This window comes from Trachymyrmex cornetzi, unplaced genomic scaffold (genome assembly GCF_001594075.2).
Source record: "Trachymyrmex cornetzi isolate Tcor2-1 unplaced genomic scaffold, Tcor1.1 scaffold156, whole genome shotgun sequence".
In the NCBI taxonomy this organism is placed as follows: domain Eukaryota; kingdom Metazoa; phylum Arthropoda; class Insecta; order Hymenoptera; family Formicidae; genus Trachymyrmex; species Trachymyrmex cornetzi.
The window spans coordinates 1,271,037-1,279,230 of record NW_017296157.1 but is presented as its reverse complement, the minus strand read 5'-3'; the positions used below and the strand labels follow the sequence as shown (position 1 = coordinate 1,279,230).

Genomic DNA, 8,194 nt, shown 5'->3' with positions numbered 1-8,194 from the left:
CCCCGCCGATCGAGTCGGATATCAGTAGATAACACCACTCTCGTCTCTCGTCTCCCGCTCGAAAATTCCGACGGCAAAGATCACTTGAGTGACAAAAGTTTTCTGATCTTTGAGGAATTTTCATTGATATTCCGAGGTCTTTATTGCGTTGCAACATCATTAAGTTATTTATATATTATTATTTATTATTATTATTATAGTTATTAATGCAGTTAATTAGTTATTTCAGAGTTGTCACAAATTTCTCATTTTAAACTTTCCTCCTAACTTTGCCGGACAAAATTTCATTATTTTTCCTTATCTCGATAACGTTTGAAAACTTTCTGTAATTTCTTTTTTGTATTTTTAATTTGGAAACTGTTAAATATTTTGTTGAGAAAGCAATTTAATAACATAGCGACGTACTTAAATGTTGCTGACACTGCTTGCATTTTATTGTTAAATTAGTAGTATTCCAAAACTGTAAGTATGATGTGCGAATATTAAACTTCTTCAAAGAATTTTTATTTTCCAGAAAATTTTATAAAATTTTCTTTTCCCTAATTTTCCTGTTTTTCCCTGATTTTCCTGTTTTCTAATTTTGTAGCAATCCTATATATTTATATATACGACATATGCTCTATATATATATATATATGTATATATTTAAATTATAATAAGCCTAAAGTCTATTAATAGATAATGAAATCTCTAATTTATTAAAAATTAATTATCACCGTTGCGCAACTTGATCTTGATCGTTATTGCAAAGTACAGAAACTATATAAAATGTAGCTTAAATATATAAAATAATATCTAAAATATAGTACACAAATTTTGAAATCGGTCGATTACTTTCACATCGTGTAGGCGGGCCGCACTCTGCTAGATTGTTTGATTTCGTAAAACGACTGTTGCACTCGTAGGATGTGCATACCATGAAAGAGAGATTGCAGAGAGGAAGGGGGATACGTGTGCGGAATAAATTGGTGGATTTGAATATGTACGCGATACTATGTAGTGATATCATACATTTTTGAAAATCTGCCATTTCTACACAGCGTAAAAAAATTGCATATTTTTAAAGTTCAAAAATTTATCGTCTATCATACGTTCGTTGTTAAAGCGATAACATTGCGTAAAAGTTTACACGATATTAAGTAAAGTTTTGTAACACCGAATAGTTTTACGAAATCTTAAACTCTTGAAAAATCTTTGACCAATGTTGAAGTGAGATTTTTCAATCAGGCTCGTTGCAAGTCATCATTTTTTTATGTTTAATTTTAACAACAAAATAACAAGATTGATACGATGGAATGTTATTTATATTCACGTTTCATCAATACCGATGACGATTGATTCAAAACAGGATTTACACTACTTTTTCTTTAAACTAAACGGTCATATAATGTCATATGATATTACACCACGCCATTACTTGTTTTGCCGCAACAGCATAGCAATAATACCTCAACAACAGCAGCTCGATGCCATCGCAGAGTGTAAACATTTAACGCGTAACGGATATAACGTTCCGAAGCATAATCGTATCCGATTACCGCCAATCGGTTTTTCAATTATATCCCGCAGGTGTAATTGAGTTACAGCAGCGGTATATGCGAGACCGTCCATTATCCGCTTGTTTGCCGATTATCGACGATCCTTAGGGTGCTTAGGCGCTTCTCTCATCACCGTTCAGATCTGTTCGAAACCTATCTCTAAAAATGCTTGGAAAACCTAGGTAAAATATTCTTTAATAGCCGCTATATTTTGACGAAGGAAAATTAACGCTTTAACGTAACATCAAAACAAAATGTTTTTAACGCCTTGCATTTTCTCGCATACTTCTATCGTCACTAATAAATTCGTTAAAAATATGAATTCTAAATACTAGTTTGCTAAAGCATAGATCCAACAGTGCTGTGTGTTGTATTGTAATCAAAAGAAATATTAGCTCTTATCGATCGATGTTTCTTTTTGGAAAAATCCGTGGCTTTGACGCGGCAAGTAGATTCTGATGAAGAAAAATTAATATTATAATGTAACATCAAAACACAAAATGTTTTTAATGGTTTGCATTTTCTTGCATATTTTTATCATCACTAATAAATTCGATAAAAATATGGATTACGAAAGTATAGGCTCACTCACACACACACAACAGTGCTGTGTTGTATTATATAATTGAAACAGATACTAGCTTTTATCAATGTTTCTTTTTGGAAAAACTCGCGACAAATAGATGAAGGGAAATTAATATTATAACATCGACAAAAATATTCTTAAGGCCTTGCATACTTTTATCGTCACTGTAAAAATATAAATTCTAAATATTAGTTTGCTGTAGCATAGGTCCAACAGTGTTGTGTTTGTATTGTAATTGAAAGAAATATTAGCTTTTCGATGTTACTTTTTGGAAAAAATTCGCGGCTCTGACGCGACAAACAAAATCGCAATGCAGTTCGCGTGACGAAAAAATCACGTATAAGATAGGTGATCGCGGATGACGTCAAGTAGCAGTGCTTTTCAAAGCGTTTTACAATTTGCAACTACAATGCGTCAACGGGAATCGTGACGCAAGGTCCGTCGCGATAACGCAATTCGTGCAGAAAAAAAAGGTCAAAAGTTTTTCCTCAACGATTAAAAGTGGTTTAATCGATTTTCAGTGCCGGCGAGGAATCGTCATGTCGCATTACGGCGTAATGCAAAAAACGATGCTACGGAAAGCGAAAGAAAGACAAAAAAAAAGAAAAAAATTATTGCGTTAGTCAGAGCAGTTGACGCTTGTCTGCGCTAATCGCACTAAAATAAATTTTCAAGTGCAAGTCGCACCGTCTTAGATCACTGCGAAAAATAAAGTAAAAAAATATTATGACTGTATAAAGCGCGTTCTATATTTGTGTAAAAAAATTCATGGATTTCCTGAAATTTGAAGTCTTCTTAAATAGTAATCTTACTAAAGAAACCTGGAAATTTGAGATTTTTTCTTGATAGTAAATTAAAATCACTGCTAGCAACATCATGACTTGCTTTCTGAACGATAATGCGACCTGCCTTTGTAAAAAATTACGTTATAGATAAGATTTAAATATTCTCAGATGAATGTAATCTTATACGGGCGAGAAAATACGAAGAAACGAAAGAAACTTGTGTCGGGTCTTGGAAAAAGATCATCTTTATTAATTTTTTTTCCTACACATCTTTTTTTCCGACATGCAATATTATTGCGTCTGATTTCGAATTATTCTCGGATCAATATTAGACGACACTCCAGAATGATGAGTTTATCGTCTACGAAGAAGCAAACACAAGTGTATGAACACAGTGTAACGACGAGATATTATTGCGACTTCAATTTGCGCGTCGCTCGCGAGACAAAAAAAAAGCAGGCGAGCCTGCCGTCATTTTTCCCGGAAGCAAAAATCCTCGTCGCAAAAATAATCGTCGCGCTAACTCGACGCTCGCAGTTTTATTGCGTGGCGGATTTCGTGGAAAAGCCACTCCGTTATAATCTCGATTCGCGACGCGTCGCGATGAGTCACCCGACGAGAAATTATGCTCCGTTTCGAAAAACTGCGCACGACGATTTTCTCGCGTTACGATTTTCGTGAAGGCGCGCAGCGCGCAGCACACAAATAAATTAGGCGTCTCGTCCGCAGACCGAGAGGATCGGTCACGCTGACGGGCCTGCGGTTAACTAACGCTGATTAGAGAGAACCGAGGCACGATGGAGGCGCAAGAATACGATATACGGGGACGAGGAATAAATACACGGCGTTAAAGTTTGATGACACAGACGGATCGGAATTCGACCTTTTCATGTGGAATCGAGGGACACCGCACAATCGGCTTTTTAAACTTGATATTAAATATCATCATAATTAAATACCAGATACGTTAGCGGAAAATTCGATTGAATCTACAATAGTGTAAATTCCGCTTGAATTTCAAATTTTAAATAAAAACTGGCGCAATGTTATATTTTACCCTGCCAATATTGATACTGGTTGTCCATTTTATATTTATTCGCGCTAACTGATAATGTGCCGTTTGAAAAGTACGCACGCTTTAGTTATGTTTATGCTCTTATTCTTTTGTATTTTATATTGTTTCGCGGATTTTAAGTATCTTTTTGTGTCGTGAGTTTACCTCCGATATAAATAGACTAGGAAAAAATTCACTCGGCGACGATTAGCGCTCTCGGTAACGTCAGTAACGTACGGCGCAATCGATCCTAAGGGCCTGTTGCATTCGCTGTTAGCCCTCACAGTTAACCAATTCAAACGGCTGTCCTTTTCAAGATCGAAGTTGCGATATCCCGGACGGGGAGGAACATTGAGTCGAACGCCCGCGCGATAATCGATGCCGGGTACTATTGACTGTAAATAATACGTCTCCCCAGTCGTTCATCCCGCTCGAGAGCTCACTTGTCTCGATTGCATTTCCCGTCCTATAGATCGACGTAACGAGCCGACCGGCCGCTCCACAAACGGGGTCTTTAAATTGTGAGAATAGGCAGACGCAGTAGCGTAAAGAGCGTATGCCTCGTCAAGATCTTATCGTTTACCGTTTCGAAAGTTCAAACATCCTCCGAGTGAATTCGACGAGACTTCAAAATCCTTGGTACATACGATTCCCGATCCTTCACACGATGGATCATTCGTGTCCCGTTAATTTTCATCACTTTCATAAATATACAAACGTTATTAAGCGATACTCTTACATATTTAATATTTTCAGAAAATATTTACAAGATTGTTTTTATATTATAAAAGAATTTGCACACGAATGTCATAACTAATTGAAATATCGCGTGGTTTGATATGAGAGCCACGGATTTGTAACCAACAGGTCACGAGTTCAAACCCCGCATCTCGTATATACAGATAATTTCGTAATCCATACTAGCTTAGCGGGAGTCACAGAAGAATTCTTTAGATCTAGGCGACTCTTTGACTAAATTCAGACATATAAAGACTGTTATGGTCCTATTTCTCCATTACTATAATATTATTGTTACTCGTAACTAATTACTTGGTATGTCTAGTTTTTCGGAGAAAAAAATGTGCAGGACACAAATGATTCAAATCGTGTGTACTAAAAGTTAAGGTTGCGAGGAAATGAGGGAGTCACGGTGTGGCCAGCGTTATGAATAAAACGTCGCATTTCGCGTATATGTATTTAATTATTAAGCTATCGTATCTTTAGATGTTCAAAGGATAAAAATTTTGGAACAGTGGCGCGCAACCTACGGCTTGCCTGTAAATTTTTTGGAGTCCATCGTCTCACAGCCGAAAATATAATTATTTTCTATTATAAGCTGAAAAAAATTTTCTGGTCGAAAATGAACCAAAAGGTTCCGATCGTATCAATTAGAACTCTGATTATCTCAACTAGAATTATAATAGACTCAATCAGAAAATGTTCTGATTCTTGTCCCTTTTTAACACAATTAATTCTAATTAATCTGAAAAAGTCTGATATGTCATCGGTCTTTTTCAGTGTGCAAAAAAAAATAAACATTATGTGGCCCACGATTCATTAAAAACTTTTAAATTACAGATTCTTGCATACGCATAAGCATCATAAAATCAACCAGTCAGTATCTTTTATTTCATAGAAAAGAAAAAAAATGAAGGACTTTGACGGTTCATTTTCTTACGCATTACACGTTATGCAAGACTCTCCTGCTCTTAGAGTCTCAGTCTGAAGAATAAAATCTCATTTTTATAAATTGAAAATTGAGCCACGCTTTTTCAAGACTGATTCAATCAATTTCACTTTTTGGAGTGAGATTCTCTAAAGAATACAGAGAATAAGTTTTCAGCACTTTGGCAATGACAATTTCGAAACACGGCTTTTTCGGAGCACAAAACGTACTCTTAGACACCGATAATTTACATTTCGAATTTTCGTTCTTCCAATGAGGAGAGACTCGATAATTTCTAAAAATGACCTTCCGAAAATAACCTTCGAAAAAAGCGCATCACTGCTTTAGAGTAACTGCGATAGCCGTCAACCGATACTCCACGTGCGCGATCGCATCGCGCCGGAAGCAAAGCGTTTCCCTCCTTCGCGAAGCAAAGTAGTCATTTGCGCGATACAACAGTCGTATAATTTCCCCAAGATAAAGAAACATAACAAAAGAGGGGGCGGCGGGGAGAGAGGCGGGAAAGGCAAAAGAGCGGGAAGGGAGATTATCGCGCGTTGCAGTTCACGCGGCGAGAATTATACGCGTGAAAGAATCTACGGTCGCGTTCTCCCGCCTTTCCTCGAAGAGGACCTCGTCGGAGTTCGGTCCCGAAAGGAAACGGGAAACGCGCAAGAAACGCGCGCCAGCTACACGCCAGCGCGCATACACGCAAACACACACACATGGTATATACGCGGTATAAGCGGCAACAACCAGCACTCGCTTAGTGCCGCGGGGGCACCACGCGGCGTTGCGTCCTGACCCGTATTATTTTTCTCTCAACGTTGCGTCCCCACTCCGCGCTCCATCATCCCCCCCCCTCCCCCCGACCCCTTCCTCGAAGTGTCGCCTTCCCCCCTCCTCCTCCCTGCCCCGAGTTTCCCCCCTTCCCGCCGCCTCAGGCGGCACGCACGAATTACGCAGAAACGGATAAACAACACGCGAGAGAGCGCGTCAATGAAGACGGAACGGTGGGAGGGGAGAGAGGTCGGTCACGCTTGACAGCGGCCGCTCAGCCGCTGTTGTCTACCGTCGTCTACCGTCGTCTTTCGTTGTTGCGTTGTCATCAACATATCACGGCCGACGCGCGGCGCGCCGTCGAATTTCGCGATCGTCCCCGTGTGATACACGCATTCGCGCACGCATCTGTCGAGGAGGGAAGAGGGGGATAGCCGGAAGGGAGATACGAACGGGGAGGAAACTGATGTAGCGAGCGAAAGAGAGATAGTTTTATGGGAGAATGAAAAAGGAACACGAGGGGGAAAAGGAGGACAAAGACACAAAGATGAAATGAAAGAGGGAGAGAGAGCGAGAGAGAGAGAGACGCCGGTCAAACATGGCAGGCGATGTGCCTTGCAGGCGGAAAAAAACAAGATTTAATATGAGCGAGCGTGCGTGCGAGCGTCGCGCGTGGGGACGAAGGACAAGGGAGGGGAGTGGGGGCGGAAGGGGTGCCGGAGGGGGAGCGGACGACGCCGAAGAGCGGCACCGAAAAACGCGACACACCGAATTGCGTAGATTTGCGTAAGTACTCACGCTGTTTCCGGCACGAGTTCGACTCCGTTTGTGCCTTCCTGGTGTGAGAATGGTGTCGGACGTGCCCCAAGGCGGAAGGATAATAGCAGCGGAACGTTTTTATAGCAGAGAAGAATCGTGAAGTGTCGTTGTCGCTGTGTCGTCGTCGTCGTCGGCTGCGCGTCGACGATGATCACACACACACGCGGGGTCACGCACTCTTTCTCTCCGCTCCGCGGCCGACTCGTCTCGTCTCGTCTCGCCGCGAGCCGCGACGTGTGTCTGCGCGACGGAAAAACAACACCCGACGTCCTTTTCCGTCCTGGTCGCCCCCTCCTCGTCCAACGCACGGAGCGCCCGTACTCTCTCTTGCTTTCTGTCTCTCGCCCTCTCTTCCGCTCCTCTTTTTCGGCGCGGCAAAGAAACGAATTAAAAAAATTAAAAAAAAAAAAAATTGGAAAAAAATGGAAACCAAACCGGCACCGCACTAACAACGCGCGTCACGGTTTAATACGTGGCACGGTAGTTTACACGGAGGACGCGCGTTGTATTGTAATTTTCTGTTTTTTTTTTTATTTTTTAATCGTAACAATGTTCAGACGTTGTCACGAGACGACGCGCTGCGCGGCCGATGCACATGCGAGAACGTGCTCCGTGTGTTTCACACACGAGACTCCTGTCTCACTCACTCGACGCGTGAGTGGACGGTGACGGTGACGACGGCGACGTAACGACGATCAAAATGGCGTTGCCGGACCGCCCGCGCGCGCGATCAGGTGGAAAATGCCGGAATACCGCTGCTAGGAAAGATCGACTGACTGCCGAGGTCCGCGGCCCTAAGTGGTTTGACGTTACGTTAAGAACGAGCGGAGCGAAGCTACGCGGGTGCGAGCGAGACGGCGGCAAGACGGCGGGAGAGGGATCGAGCGAGACGGAGAAGGAAGACGCCGCGCCGGGGTGAGAGAGTGGAGGAAGCGCGACCGTGCGAGCGAGAGAAACGACGGCTCG

The 8,194-nt window shown here is 41.7% G+C and overlaps 1 protein-coding gene across 12 annotated transcripts in view; it reads right to left on the bottom strand.

The window, feature by feature from the left end:
- Positions 1–8,194, bottom strand: part of LOC108758376 (uncharacterized) — a 143,403-nt gene that overhangs the window by 122,908 nt on the left and 12,301 nt on the right. The window contains exon 1 of one of the 12 annotated variants that reach the window (XM_018503299.1): positions 7,208–8,162. The exons of the other annotated variants lie outside the window; for them this stretch is intronic. The gene's annotated coding sequence lies outside the window, so the exon portion shown is untranslated. Of the gene's footprint in view, positions 1–7,207; positions 8,163–8,194 lie in introns of those variants that run through there. 12 annotated transcript variants of the gene reach the window in all.